The sequence below is a fragment of the Budorcas taxicolor genome, chromosome 15 (genome assembly GCF_023091745.1).
Source record: "Budorcas taxicolor isolate Tak-1 chromosome 15, Takin1.1, whole genome shotgun sequence".
NCBI classification, from domain to species: Eukaryota; Metazoa; Chordata; class Mammalia; order Artiodactyla; family Bovidae; genus Budorcas; species Budorcas taxicolor.
Genome location: NC_068924.1, coordinates 75,626,883 through 75,642,458, shown reverse-complemented (window position 1 = coordinate 75,642,458; position 15,576 = coordinate 75,626,883).

Genomic DNA, 15,576 nt, shown 5'->3' with positions numbered 1-15,576 from the left:
CACCGCATTATCTGAAAAGCGAAGCTCGAGAACAGGGCGCGCGGTGGCGGGGGGGGGGGGGGGGGGAGTAGGGAAAGCCGGCGCCCACAATGCACGAATTAAGCACCCAGGGAAAGCAGGCAGCTTCTCCAGGAGAAGGACCGTCGCTCGGAGGCACGCCTGCGAGAAGCCACCTTCTCCCGGGGCTGCAACTTTCCCCAGAAGCAGCGCCCGCGGCCCGGAGGCCCCGCGCCTCGCCCACCACCCGCCGCGGCCCTTCAGCCCCGCGCCTCGGCCCCCGCAGGCCGGGTCGGAGGTCGGCCGCCGCTCCGCCAGGCCGGCCCGGCTCCGCGGTCGGAGCCCTCCGCAAACACGCCCCCTCCGGCCGCTCCGGCCGGGCGAGCCGGGCCCGCGCCCGCCAGATGTGACCAGCTCGGGGCCGGGCCGGGCCAGAGACTGCCTGCAGCCCGCGCGGGGGGCGGCCACGGCGAGGCTCCGGATCCCCCCACCCGGGACCCCCGAGCCCGCCGCCCTCCTTCGGGGACGCGGGAGCCGGGGAAAGGGCTGGGTCGCCGGCGCGCGAGGGCCGGCCTCCAGGAGGGGAGGGGAGGGCCCCGGGGACGCGGAGCCCCCCCACCCCACCCCGGCCATCTGCCCCGATCCCCGCAATCAGGACGCGCCCGGGCAGGTGCAGGGGCTTCCAGTCCCGGCGCCCCCCCTCCTCGCGCCCCCCCACCCCCGCCACCACCACCCCCGCCCCGGCGCCCACCACCCGGCGGCTCACCTGGCCCAAGCGCAACAGCAGCAGCAGCGGCGGCAGCGCCCAGCGCAGCCCGGGCGAGCGCGGAGGCGGCCGCGCCTCCCGCGCCGCCGGCTTCATGCCCCGCGCGCCCTGGAACGTGCCCGGGACGCGCGAGCCGGGCCCCGCCGTGCGCCCGAGCCCCGGCGCCTGAGTCACCGCCTCCAGCCGCCGCCTCCGCCTCCGCCTCCTCCCGCCGGTCCGCCTCGTCCCCGCTCCGCCCGCCCCGGGCTTCCCCGGGGACATGGCAGCGGCGGCGGCGGCGGCCACACGGCGGAGCCCGGCGCGGCTGCGGCGGGGGGGACGCGTCCCCGGACGCGTGGGGGCTTCGCAGGGCGGAGCAAGCGGCGCCCACCCCCGGCGCACGGCGCCCGGATCCCGGCTCCCGCGGCCCCGGCGGCTCCCGCTGCCTCCTCCGCGCGTCATGCGGCTCCGGCTGCAGGGAGCCGCGGCGAGCGCTCAGCCCCCTCCCTTCCCCCTCCCCCTCTGAATATTCATCGCTTCCTCCCGCCCGGGCCGGCCGCGCGGCCGACGAGCTCCGCGGCCCCTCGCCGCCCTCCCGCTGCAGCCCCCGCCCCCGCCGGGCCGGCCGGGCCGCTGGGAGGGGGCGGCGGCGCGACCCGCGCGCGCCCGGGCGGCTCCCCTCCTGGCGGGCAGAGGAAGCGCCCCCGCCCGGCTCGCCCTCTCCGCTCAGCCCTCCCACATTCCTGGGACTCGGCACCCGGGATGCGGCTCCCGAACCACGAGCCTGTACCCTCGGCCCCGGCTCCGGGGCCCCCAGGTTTGGGTCGCCAGATGTGGACCGAGACCCCTCCCTAGGGAGCAGCCAGGCCTGCGTTAGGATGGCACCCCAGCGATGGCCTGCTTGACCTGACCAGTGGGTGGCTTAGAGGCGCATGAACCCCTAAGTTGCAGGAGACGTGCGGTGTGTTGTCTTAACCCGCCCCCCCCCCCCCCAATCCCCGGGCCAGGGAGGCTGAAAGCGGGGCTTTGGAGCGGATCCAGAGATTAGCACCGACTCTGCCATGGGGTAAACCTGGCTCTGCTAGTGGTACCAGCTGTGTGACCTGCGGAGAGGCGTTTCACCTCTCTGCGCCTCCTTTCCTCATCTGTAACGTGAGGATGATACTGGCACCTGGCTAGAGAGACTTGACAGTCACCTGAAATCATGAACGGAAAAGCCCTAAACCCCAGGCCTGACACTGACACACAGTGGGCTTCCAACAGTAGCTCTTCCAGCAGCTTTCGGCACATTTTCAAAGAAGTCCGCTACCCGAAAAGGGTTAAAGATTACTGCAGATGTTATGCCCAAGCGCAGAGGAGAGAAGTAAGGATCTGAGAGACTTAAGCCTGTTGCCCAAGAAAAAGTAATGAGTGAAAAGGCCGAACAAGGAGTGCTGAGGAGACAGAGGTGAATTCCAACCAGAGGGAGAGGTGACACGTGAGCTGGGCTTTGAGGGATGGGTTGAATTTCACCAGCCAGTTAGAGGCTGGGCAGTGGCCCAGGAAGTGGGAGCAACTTGGCAAAAAAAAAAACCAGGAGGCGGATGCTTCAGGCTTGGCCTTCTGAGAAGCAGCGAATGCAAGGTTGAGGGGCTCATATAGAGAGGAGACTTTGAAAGGCAACATAAGTGTGGGCTAGATTTGGGTGCAAACCACCAGGTGGCCTGCACAGCCTCCAGGCACCCCTCGTGCTTCGAGTTTGCCATCTGGGAGATGGGAGCCTGTCTTCCCTCCCAGGGCACCACACACAGAGAGCATAAGGCAAGGGGACCTCACGTGTTTACTGCAATACCTTGCCATCTTTCATGTAAACATGGTGTGCAGTTCAGTTCAGGTCAGTCGCTCAGTTGTGTCCAACTCTTTGCAACCCCATGAACCGCAGCACGCCAGGCCTCCCTGTCCATCACCAACTCCCAGAGTCGACCCAAACCCCTGTCCATTGTGTCGGTGATGCCATCCAACCATCTCAGCCTCTGTCATCCCCTTCTCCTCCTGCCCTCAATCTTTCCCAGCATCAGGGTCTTTTCCAATGAGTCAGCTCTTTGCATCAGGTGGCCAAAGTATTGGAGTTTCAGCTGCAACATCAGTCCCTCCAATGAACACCCAGGACTGACCTCCTTTAGGATGGACTGGTTGGACATGGTGTACTGATCGTAATTCACCAGGAATGCTGTTCCTTCCTGACTCTTCCTCTTCTCAGGGCAGAGGCAGGTCGTTTGAAAACATTCCTGTTGATGACAGCAGTGGGGGAGGGGCGGGGGAGGAAAGCATCACTTACCTCGGGTGCTTGGGTCTTCAGGTTGCCCCAGACACTCACAGACCCTGTGGACCCCAAGAATTCATCCAGGCCTCCATAGCTTCATGTGTATACATGCTCAATCACTCAGTCAGGTCCGACTCTTTTGTGACCCCGTGGACTGTAGCCTGCCAGGCTGCTCCGTCCATGGGATTCTCCAGGCAAGAATACTGGAGTGGGTTGCCATTTCCCTCTCCAGGGGATCTTCCCGGTCCAGGACTCCAACCCGCATCTCTTGCATCTCCTGCATGGGCAGGCAGATTCTTTACCACTGGGCCACCTCAGAAGCCTCCCACCACGTCATGGAGGGTCTGCAAGCAGCCCTGGGGATGCCTGCACACACTTGGATTATCTCCTGGATGAAATACGATGCTCATGGTTGTGTTGGCCAGAACTGCGTTTCTCCACAACATGGCAATGAAAGAGAATACACGGTATTTTCAGGAAAGGGAGTTGAGACCTGAATAATCCTGCTGGATCATAAACAGGTGTGGTATAAACTCCCTGAGGGCAGGGATTGGGCCTTTCTCTCCCTAGCTGCCCTACAACACCTTGTTCAGCGCCTTACCCATGGCAGGAACCTAGTATTTGTGCAGCTGCCTGGTTGTGTAAATGAATCCAGGGCAACATGGTGTGAAAGTCCATTTTTTACGCAGGGATGAATTAGGGAAGGACCATCCTCTTTCCAGAAGGATTTGAGACTAGGTTCCAGTGTAGAGGTCTCTTCTTCCCATGTCACCTCGCCTAGAACTTTCCCAGGTGCCCCAACGCTGAGTTGGGCACCCTTTTCCCTCCGTGGTCCCTGTGCTAACCTTATCTACCACACTGGACCCTAAGTAAGACCCCTGAAGACAGGGCATGCCTCTTGGTCACTGTATCCTCAGCACTTAATAGTCACACATATAATATTCATTTAGCTGAACTGATTGCATTCCTTTGAATAGCAAACTTAGGTGTTAAATATACATCCGTTCACATGCACACATATGCACACACCAAATTCTATTTGCAAGCAGCTTTCCAGGAAGAAATCTACTGTGTAAAGTTCAAGGCACATTCTCTTTGAGAGTATATAATGATATTTGACCTTTTAATCATGTCTACCCTCAAGCAAAATCTTTGCTGAATACGGGGCCAGGTGCACAGGGACTGAAGCAAGCAAGAGGTTGGAAGGAAGGCTTCCTGGGTGTGTTGCAAAATGGGCCAGTAAGAGTCACCCAGCAGCTTGTTACACATCCCAGGGCCTTTTCTTAGACTGCATCTGTGCTTTTCACCAGCTTCTCGGGTCATTCCTGTTGTGAAGCAGGATTGTGCTGTGTGCTATGCTCAGACATGTCCAACTCTTTGTGACCCCATGGACTAACCCACCCACCAGGCTTCTCTGTCCATGAAGGGTTGGAAGGCACTATTTATGCTGTGGCTGGCCCGCATTGCATCCCTACTAATAATAAAGACCATTGATCAGGTACTATCTAGGTGCCAATCATTCCAGCTCTTTGTGACCCCATGGACTAACCCACCCACCAGGCTTCTCTGTCCATGAAGGGTTGGAAGACACTATTTATGCTGTGGCTGGCCCGCATTGCATCCCTACTAATAATAAAGACCATTGGTCAGGTACTATCTAGGTGCCAGTCATTCCAGCTCTTTGTGACCCCATGGACTAACCCACCCACCAGGCTTCTCTGTCCATGAAGGGTTGGAAGGCACTATTTGTGCTGTGGCTGGCCTGCATTGCATCCCTACTAATAATAAAGACCATTGATCAGGTACTATCTAGGTGCCAGTCATTACTCTAGGTACTGTGCAACCATTATTTCTACTGCTCACAACCGCTCTTTAGAATAGGTATCATTATCAATATTTGAGGAGCAAAAAAATACCTCTCAGAGAGGCTTAGTTACTTACACAAGATCACACAGCTTCAGAGAGTCAAAACCAGGATCTGAAGCTGTATCTAGCTGTATCACTATGCCACGGTGACCCTTGCCTTGACCTTTGTAGGTAAGTTAATAAAAAGTGTGCTATGCATCGGCTGTTGTTATCACTTTTCTCCTGACTCTCCTGGGCCTCAGTTTCCCCAGTTATAAAACAGGAAGGGAGAGAAGGTACAAGACTTTCCACTTCATCCCCCGAGAATGGGGCACAGGCAAGGCAACCATGTTTAATGAGAGGTCCGCCAACCCAGCAGGAGGTGAGCCCGCTGGGCACCGGCCTGGAACCGGGTCACAGACCCCGCAGGGAGTCCATTCAGCCTGGCAACCCTCAGTTTATTTTAAAAGCCACCATGAGCAAACCATTCTCCAAAGCCCTCCTAAGCGGAATGGAATGTTTCTTGGGAGTCTGATTAGCTAATGTTGCAGGCATGGCTGCCCTGAGACCTTCCTGCCTCACAGACTTGAACTGAATCAGAATGGAAAGGAAGACTTTTAGAAAGTTCTTTAAAAAAAAATAAAAAAGTAGCACTTCATCTTTACAAGAGCAACAGGATGTTTCCTGTGGACTAATAACTGGGCTGTGGTTAGAACTCCTTGTTTGTCCACCAGACCTCAGTTCCTCCCAGAAGAGGGCCTGAATCACCTGCCCTGCACCAAGCCTTGGCAAGGCCTTTTCCGTTCCTGACTCCAAGTACTTGCAACATTAAGCATGTTCATTTGTCTTATTATTATTATTATTATTGGAGTATGACTGCTTTACAGTGTTGTGTCGGTTTCTGCTATACAAAGGAGTCCCCACCCTCTTGAGCCAACCTCCCATCACCACCCCTCCATCTCACCCTCTAGGTCATCACAGAGCACCGGGCTGAGCCACCTGTGCTATATAGCAGCCTCCACAAGCGCTCTGTTTTACAGCTAGCTGGGAGTGTGCATCCGACCGTCCTAACCAAATCATCTCACCCTCCCCTCCCCCGCACCACGTCCACATGGCCCGTTCTCCTTATCTAACCTATCCCGGCCCTGCAAATAGATTCATCTGTATGGACCCTTTTTCTAGATTCCATGTATATGCATGGAGAAGGCGATGGCACCCCACTCCAGTACTCTTGCCTGGAGAATCCCAGGGACGGGGAAGCCTGGTGGGCTGCCGTCTGTGGGGCTGCACAGAGTCGGACACGACTGAAGCGACTTAGCAGCAGCAGCATGTATATGCATTAATAAACGATATTAGTTTCTCTCTTTCTGACTTACTTCACTCTGTGTAACAGTCTCTAGGTCCACCCACATGACTACAAGGACCCCATTTTGTTCCTTTTTCTGGCTGAGTAATATTCCATTTGTGTGTGTGTGTGTGTGTGTGTGTGAGTGTGTGATGCTGAGACAAAAACAAAGCTGAGTTAAAGGAAAAAGTAGCACGTGACATATTTCAGAGTGTGGAGAGAGGAGAGTCATTGCTCTCAAGAGTCCCCTGCCTTTCCCACATTTCCATACCCACAGGGATGAGCCCACTGGCTTCTGCACTCTTCGGCTGTTAGGCGCTGATTCAAGCTCCCAGGGAGCCCAGTACCTTCACATTCTAGCAGAATGAATTAAAGAAAGACCCAGGGTTTCAGGGTACCTGGGAACACAGGGAGTCTGTTGGCAAGGAGACTTGAAGCCTAGGGGATAAGAGGCTTTTGTCGAGGGCTTGAGAATGACTTCCACACAAAGACCAGAAGTGCCAGGCAGCAGGCAAGAGGCTGTCAAGCCTGTAGCTGAAAACATCACCTCCAACAAAGAAAGGGCTGAGAGGTATAAAGACAAGAAGAGGGAGACTAAGCAGGAGGCCCAGGGTCCCAGGGCTTCCTGGCAGCTGGGTTCTTCCAGGCTTTTTAAAAATTAATTTTTTTCAGGTTTGAAAAGAAAGGTTCTTTTTTTTCCAGGTTGAAAAGAAAATCTTAATCACATTAGGCTCGATGTATACAACACCTGGGCCCCTTCAGTTAGCAAATCAACTCGTGTGGGAACGACTGTATAGTGGAGTCCTGCCAGTAGAGAAGAAAATACCCTACTGCTGCGATTCATGGGGTCGCAAAGAGTCGGACACGACTGAGCGACTGAACTGAACTGAAATAAGCAAAAATCATGTTTGGCAATATAGTTACATTATGTATATAAATGGTATATGCGTGCACATACGTATCATGTCAGATCGATACATGCGTCCTCTTTGATCGTGGCAGTGAAGCCTAATGGGTTATGAGTATGGACCCTGCAGTCAGCTGCCTGGGTTCATATCCTGGCCCTGCCATGTCTTAGCTGCGTAACACTGGACAAGTTACCTAAGTTCCCTGTGCCTTGATATCCTTATCTAAATGAGGATATTCTTGATGACATTATCTGCCTCATAGGATTTTTTATAAGCATTAAAATAGTTAAATCACTGATAGTACTGCCTAGAATAAAGTAAATAGCAGGTAGGTGTTTACCATTATTAAAGTTATCTTTTTGGTAGATATGAGATGGATGGTGTAATGCGCGGAGGGGCACATGTACTTTGGAGTGGATGGTCAGAGGTTCAAGTCCTGTGTTTGCTGCGTAACTTTGGCCTCTGTTTCCTAATATAAAGAGTGGGATGATACTTCACTGTGGTGAAGATAGAAGGAAATGTCACATGTAAAGTGCCTGGCACACATTCCAGAAGATCCAAGCGGTAAAGGCATGGTCATTGACGGGATGAAAAAGAAAGGAAATTGAGGAGTCAGAAGCCTAGTATTTCACTGACCAAGTGTCAGAGCACAGACAAGTCATTCCTCTTGGGCTTGGTTTCTTTTTTTTTAATATGTATTTATTTATTTGGCTACATGGGGTCTTAGGTGTGGCCTGTGGGATCTGGTTCCCTGATCAGGAATCGAACCCAGGCCTACTACGTTGGGAGTTCGGAGTCTTAGCCACTGAACCACCAGGGAAGTCCCAGGGGCTTGGTTTCCTGTTTCGTACAACATGGGTTAGAATAAGTGTATCAGTCAGGATGGTCTAGGTTATGCTGCAGTAACAAACGCCTCTGCAAATGTGGGAGACTGGAAGCCACAAACACGCGTGTCTTCTTCTCAAGCCACGTCCTCCCAGGCCAGCTGAGGGCCAGGCTCCGTGCCATTCACCCCAGGGGCTGTCTGCTCCAACAGATGCTACCTGAAACACTGCCAGTAGCAGCGGCAAACAGAAAAAAAGCTTTGGAGAACCGAAGAAGTGAAGTCAGTCAGTTGTGTCTGACTCTTTGTGACCCCATGGACTGTAACCTGTCAGGCTCCTCTGTCCATGGGATTTTCCAGGCAAGAAAACTGGAGTGAGTTGCCATTTCCTTCTCCATCGAATTGGCAATTAAATACTCTGTCCTGAAAGTGACCCTGATTTCTTTTGCCCACAGATCATTAGCCAGAACTAGTCATATGGCACCACTCAACTACAAAGGGGCCAGGAAGTACAATCCTACCAGGTGCCCAGAAAGCAGAGCCAGAAATGTCTAGCGAATGGTACTCATGACCATCACAGTGACAGAGCCTCAAAAACCTGGCCATCGAAACTATGGTCCACTGGGCAGAAGCATGACATTCCCCCAGGAACTTGTTAGAAATGCAGAATTTCTGGTCCCACCCCAGACCTGCCGAGATGGTTAATTTGATGAGGGGGCCCCGGGAGGCCCGGATATCTGGGAAAACACTATTTCTGATTTGTTTGTGAGGGTGCATCCCGGAAGAGACTCACATTGGAATTAATGAGCTGAGTGTAAAGCAGATGGCCCTCCCCTGTGTGGGAGGGTCTCATCCAATCTGTTGAGGGCCTGAACAGAACAAAAAGGCGGAGGAGAGTAGAATTTTCTCTCTGCCTGACTCTTTGAGTGGGACAGTGATCTTCTCCTGCCCTGGTGCTCCTGGTTCTCAGACCTTCAGGCTCACACTGGAAACTGCACCATTAGCTCCTGGGCCTTGGAACTTCACCCACCAGCTCTCCTGGGTTTCCAGTTTTTGGATGACAACTCATGGGGCTTCTCAGCCTCCATAATCACATGTAAGTGAAAGTGAAAGTGAAATTGAAGTCGTGTCCAACTCTTTGCGACCCCATGGACTGTAGCCTATCAGGCTCCTCCATCCATGGGATTTTTCAGGCAAGAGTGCTGCAGTGGGTTGCCATTTCCTTCTCCAAGGGATCTTCCCCACTCAGGAATCGAACCCAGGTCGCCCGCGTTGCAGGCAGACACTTTACTGTCTGAGCCACCAGGGAAGCCCAATACCTTATTTTATTTGTGTGTGTGTGTGTGTGAGTTGGGGGGGGGGGGGCGGGGGGGCGGCGTCCCTGGTGGCTCAGTGGTAGAGAATCTGCCTACAATGCAGGACCCACAGGAGACTCAGGTTTGATCCCTGGGTTGGGAAGATCCCCTGGGGGAGGGCACAACAACCGGCCCCAGTATTCTTGCCCAGAGAATCCCCACGGAGAGAGGAGCCTAGTGGGCTACAGTCCATGGGGTCACAAAGAGTCAGACACGACTGAAGCAACTTAGCAGGCACGTACATGTGTATTTTAACATATATATTTTTGTATAATTTTTTCCTATTGGTTCTCTTTCTTAGAAGAACACTGACTAATATACCTACTAAATCAGAGCCTGCATTTTAACGAGGCTGCCAGCAAATTCCTATAAACCTTAAAGTCTGAGAAGCACTGACCTGGTCCGCTGGGTGGCAGGGTGGCGTACTCCTTAAGAGCTGGTTCTCAGACTTCCCTGGTGGTCAAGTGGTTAAGAATCCCACCTGCCCAATGGAGGGGCAGACATAAAGAACAGACTTTTGGACACAGCAAGGGAGGGAGAAGGTGGGATGATTTGAGAGAGCAGCATTTCACTACCATACGTGAAATAGGCAGCCAGTGGAAATGTTCTGCGGGGCACAGGGACCCCAAAGCCGGTGCTCTGGGACAACCTAGAGGGGTGGGATGGGGCGTGAGGTTTAAGAGGGAGCAGACAAGTGTATACCTATGGCTGATTCACGCTGACCTATGGAAGAAGCCATCACAATATTGTAAACTAATCATCCTCCAATTAAAAATAAAATTAAAAAAAAATAATAATCTACCTGCCAATGCAGGGGACATAGGTTCAAGCGTTCAATCCCTGTTCATGGCCACGCTAAAGCCAACAAGGCCATGTGCTACAACTACACAGCCCTTGCTCTGCAACAAGAGAAGCCCGAGCTGCAGCTAGAGAGTAGCCCACTTGCAGCAGGAAGATCCAGTGCAGACCAAAAAAAGGAAGAAGAGCTGACTCAGCCTTTATCAGAGACCTTGTTCACATGCTCATTTCTGGGCCCGCCTCAAAGGCTCTGCGCTCTGGACTCTGCACTAAGAAGCACACAGGTGACCCAGGACAGTTAGCTTCCTCCAACGACAGTCTGGGAAAAATACTGAGTTTGTTCTCAGGCTGTTGGGATTCCCCCCCCCCCCCCCCCAATGAAGGGAAAAGAACTTTAAAAGACCTAGATTACCACATATAAGCAGAGCATGTTTCGAATTCTATTTTACTTACTTGGAAACTATAATCCAAGGTCAAGAAATGGCACAAAAAAAAAAACCTAATAACCATGTCCATTACTGGCAGCTGACTGTGTACCAGGCTATGTGTAAGCTACTTGATATATTTCACCTCGTTTAATCCTTATTTATCTGAATATTTGTAACCCATGCCCTATACCATATGTGCTATCATGATTCCCATTTTTATGGTTAAGGAAACCACAGCACATAGTTTAAGTAACTTACTCAAGAACACATGCTGCTGCTGCTGCTAAGTCGCTTCAGTCGTGTCCGACTCTGTGCGACCCCATAGACGGCAGCCCACCACGCTCCCCCATCCCTGGGATTCTCCAGGCAAGAACACTGGAGTGGGTTGCCATTTCCTTCTCCAATGCATGAAAGTGAAAAGTGAAAGTGAAGTCACTCAGTCATGTCCGACTCCTAGCGACCCCATGGACTGTAGCCTACCAAGCTTCTCCATCCATGAGATTTTCCAGGCAAGAGTACTGGAGTGGGGTGCCATTGCCTTCTCCACAAGAACACATAGAAGGCAGAAAAAGAAACAGACACACAAAACCTGGCTGGAGTTGAAGCTTGTGTTAACCACTCCAAGAGTGCTTCCCAGGGCAAACATCCCTGGCCAAAGGAGGTCCTTCTGCAGAATCCACTCCCTACCCTGTCTCTCCGACATGGTCCTTTAACCTTCAGCCTCTTGCCCAGGACAGTGTGATACAGATACTCCTGAATTTCCTGCACATACCCAGTAAATGAAGGATTTCAAGACAGGGACCTGTAGACAGATTCCTCCTCTGCCTTGATTCTTATTCATCTGCTGCCGTCACTTTCCTCTGTTGTTATTTTCATCAGGCTTTTTTTTTTCCCTGAGACTTGCTTCCACTCTGCTGAAAGATGTGATTGCTGCTCTCAGGGTTAATCATTCTGAGATCCAGGGAAGTAAGTAAATTGTAAATGTACAATTGTTAACACTGTAACATGCAACAAAGAACCTTGGAGGCCATCCAGTCCTATCTGCTCACTCTACATATAATGAAACTGAAGAAGAACCTGAGGCTCAGAGAGATCAAGTGACGTGTGAATGGTAACACAGCCGGTCTGTGTAGGGCTTCAGCAATAAAGGCTGGGTTCTGCCACCTTTCTTAACATTCTCCCTCTCCTCTGTGTGGCCGACAGAACAATCTGAGGCTCCACCCTTCTCACATGACCTCCACTCATTTCTGGGCTGTTAAGAAATGTCAATAAGCTTGATTTAGTGAAGCCTTGAAGTTGGCAGTTACCAAGGAGGTATAGAACATGAAGAATTTTTTTATATTTATTTGTATTTATTTACTTGACTGCACCAGGTCTTAGTAGCAGATCTTTCGTTGTGGCACACGGGATCTAATTCTCTGACCAGGGATCAAACCCCGGCCCCCTACACTGGGAATGCGGAGTCTTAGCCACTGGCCCACGAGGGAAATCCCCAGAACATGAAGTATTTTTGCCTTGAGCCTCCAGGCCCTGGGAAAGCAAACTGGGCTGGGCTGATCCTGGGCCTGTTTCTTCCTTGGCCATTGTCCAAAGCAGAAGAATCCAGCAGAAAGAAAGGGTTTGTACACGAGCTATAATCCAATTGGAGGTAAGGCTACAACCAGTGTCCTCAAGATCTTGGTTTTTCTGGCAAAGCTAGATTTTTCTCTACTCCAGCCCCTGCTGGCACAGTGACAACCTGGAGACTCATTTGGCCTGGAGCAAGACAGCCACGTAGCAGAAGCATAAACATAAATAGAGCAAAACAGTGAAAGGATCTTGCCTGGCTCCCCAACTCTCCCTGGCAGGTCACCCGGGAGGATCCCTGGCCCCTGGCCCCCTGGCCCCTGGCCCCCTGGCCTTCAGCAGCAACCTGAGGCAGCTGTGTTCTCTGTGAGCCTGAACCACACCCAGGTGTTAACCAGCCAGCTCCACCTTCCACTCCCAGAGCAGGAAGGGGGTTTCAAGGTCATGCATTCAACCCCTGATTTTACAAGTAAACGAAGGACCCGTTAGGCTTCCCTGGTGGTTCGATGGTGAAGAATCTGCCTGCCAATGCACGAGACGCAGGTGTGATCCCTGAGTCAGGAAGATCCCCTGGAGGAGAGCATGGCAACCCACTCCAGTCTTCTTGCCTGGGAAACCCCATGGACAGAGGAGCATGCGCGGCTGCAGTCCACGGGGTCGCAAAAGAGTCTGACACGACTGAGCGACTAGACAACAGAAACAAATGAAGGCCCTGAAGGAGGTCAGTGACCGTCTAAGGCCGTGGAGAGGGACTTCTCTCGTGGTCCAGTGGCTGAGAGGCTGTGCTCCCAATCAGGGGGCCTAGATGCCATCCCTGGTCAGGGAACTAGATCCCGCATGCCACAACTAAGACCTGGCACAGCCAAGTAAATAATGAAAACAAAACAAATAAATACTAACAAAAACTTCCTTTAAAAAGCTAGTAAAGTTGTGGAGAAGTTTGTAGGAAAACGTCCGACTAGGGACTGATGGAGACAGAGCTGCACACACGTGTACATGCACACACGTGTACATGCACACACATACACGCAGGGTTCTGTGGTCGTAACGTGTACAAAGTTCTTTCACACACAGTCAAAGCTGATACTCAAGAGGGCGTAACCCATCAGGCACAGGTTCTGATGATACACGCGGGCCCCCAGCCCCACAGACATGAATGCCTCTGGGCCTTTCAGCATTCCTGAGACGAGCACTCTGTCCCTGTTTCCATCTTACAGATGAGAAAGGGGAGGCTCAGAAAGACTGACATTTAGCCCTGTGCACCATCCTAAGTAAGACTTTTGTGAGCTGGTTTGCACATTACAGAGACAGCTTAAGCAGAAAGGGGGCTTTTATTATGAGAACATCGGGGTGTCTCACAGAAAATTCCCCCCACCCTAAGATGGGAAAACCCAGCGCCTCCCCCAGCCTGGCACCAAGACCTGGAAAGCCACCGAGAGCCCAGGACAGCGGTCTCTGCCCTCGCTCCGCGCCCGCAGGCCGCCTTCGCCGCGCCTCTGTGCACTTCCTTCCAGGGTTCCTCACCTCTGTTTCATGACCTTCCAGTGACTCCTGCACATCTTCACGCTCAGTCACTCAGTGGCGTCCCACTCTTTGCAACCCTGTGGACTGCAGCCCGCCAGGCTCCCCTGTCCATGTGATTTCCTGGGCAAGAATGCTGGAGCAGGTAGCCATTTCCTCCTCCGGGGGACCGTCCCAACCCAGAGATCAAACCCATGCCTCTTGTGGCTGCTGCACTGCAGGCAGAGTCTTTACCGCTGAGCCACTGGGGCAGCCCCACAGCTTCCCCAGTCTCTCCTAGACCACGTGAAATCACAGTCTCCAGGGGCGGCTGATCAGCCCAGCTTGGATTCCAAGCCCACCCCAGGTCCTACCAATGTAGCTGAGGAGACAGGGTCATATTATGAAAGTGAAAAGTCAAAGTGAAGGTCGCGTCTGACTCTTTGTGACCCCATGGACTATATAGGCCAGAATACTGGAGTGGGTAGCCTTTCCCTTCTCCAGGGGATCTTCCCAACCCAGGGATTGAACCCAGGTCTCTGGCATTGCAGGCGGATTCTTTACCAGCTGAGCTATGACATAAACCCTTATAGTAGCTAAAACATCTGACAGAAAAACCCAAATGAACGTTATGGCCAACCCAATATGAAAATGGCCATCAAAGGCCACCCCACTGGGTGGCTGATGCACAGACAGGAGTAGCAGTGAGCTGAGCAGACATGCCACAACTTGTCCACTACAGTCACACGGGACACACAGAGCCAGAGCTCAGGCCTGAGTCTCCCGACTCTCAGGACAGAATGCCTTTCCCCAGGACCACTGATCCCTCTGCCCCCAAGGCCAAGTCCAAACACACGGCTGCACGCTCTGCACTAATCCATGGATGCCGAGGGACGCCCCTGCTCTCCTGGAAGGATTTGGGTCAAGGGCCAAGATTCAACTCCAGCTCTTTCTGCACACAAATGAGGGGAGATCCCCTGACTGGCTTCTGAGGGTATTGCTGAAAGAAGACGGAGAAGCAGAGGAAGGGAAAAACCTGCCGTCAGCAGTGATGCCCCAGAATCCTGCCTGCTTCTTGCCCTCTGGTTGTCCGAGCCCTCTATTCAGAGGCTAAGCGTGGTGGCCGACTGTGGGGAGCACTGCACGGGGCCAAGGCAGGTGGAGGAAGTATCTGCAGGGAACCTTGAAATCAAAGGCCCGCTCAGAGGCAGGCCGGAAGCTAGGTTCGTGGAGCCAGAACAGAGAGGCAGGGAAGCCGACTCTGGAAGGCAGGGGTGTGGCTCAGGAAAGAACCCTGAGCAGGGGGGCAGAGAACCGGGATGCCCACCACACTGCTGGGCACCTCCTGCAGAGCCCGTGTGAAGCCAGCCAGAAGCAGCACCGTGGATATGGCACCTGACACACACACACTGCAAGCGGGAACAACCTGCCCAGTCTCTCTTGAGACAGTTTGACCATATGTATTCAAAGTCTTTCATAACAATAGAAACAAATACGGGCATTTTACCCCCAGCAAGAATCCTCTGTGGTTGTTTCTCCAGTGCCTAGAAAAGAGCCTGACGCCCAGAAGGGGCTCGATAAAGGACCGCTGAATGAACAAGCAGATGATTGACGTGTGCAGAGATACAAGCAAGGATCTTCAATACAGCAGCAAATTAGAAAGAACCTACATGCCTACCAATAGGGGACTAGTCAAATAGATTATGGGATAGGCTTATAAAAGAATACAGATATTTTAAATGATGGCATAGATGTATACCTACTGATTTGGAAGAATATTCTCTCAATATTCTGTTGGAGAAGGAATTTTATAGAGTGAAAAACATTTTACTTTATTATTATTTTTTGGCCATGCTGAACAGCTTGTGGGATCTTAGTTCCCGAACCAGGAATTGAACCTGGGCCCTCAGCAGTGAGAGTACAGTCCTAACCACAGGACCACTAGGGAATTCCCAGAAAAACAT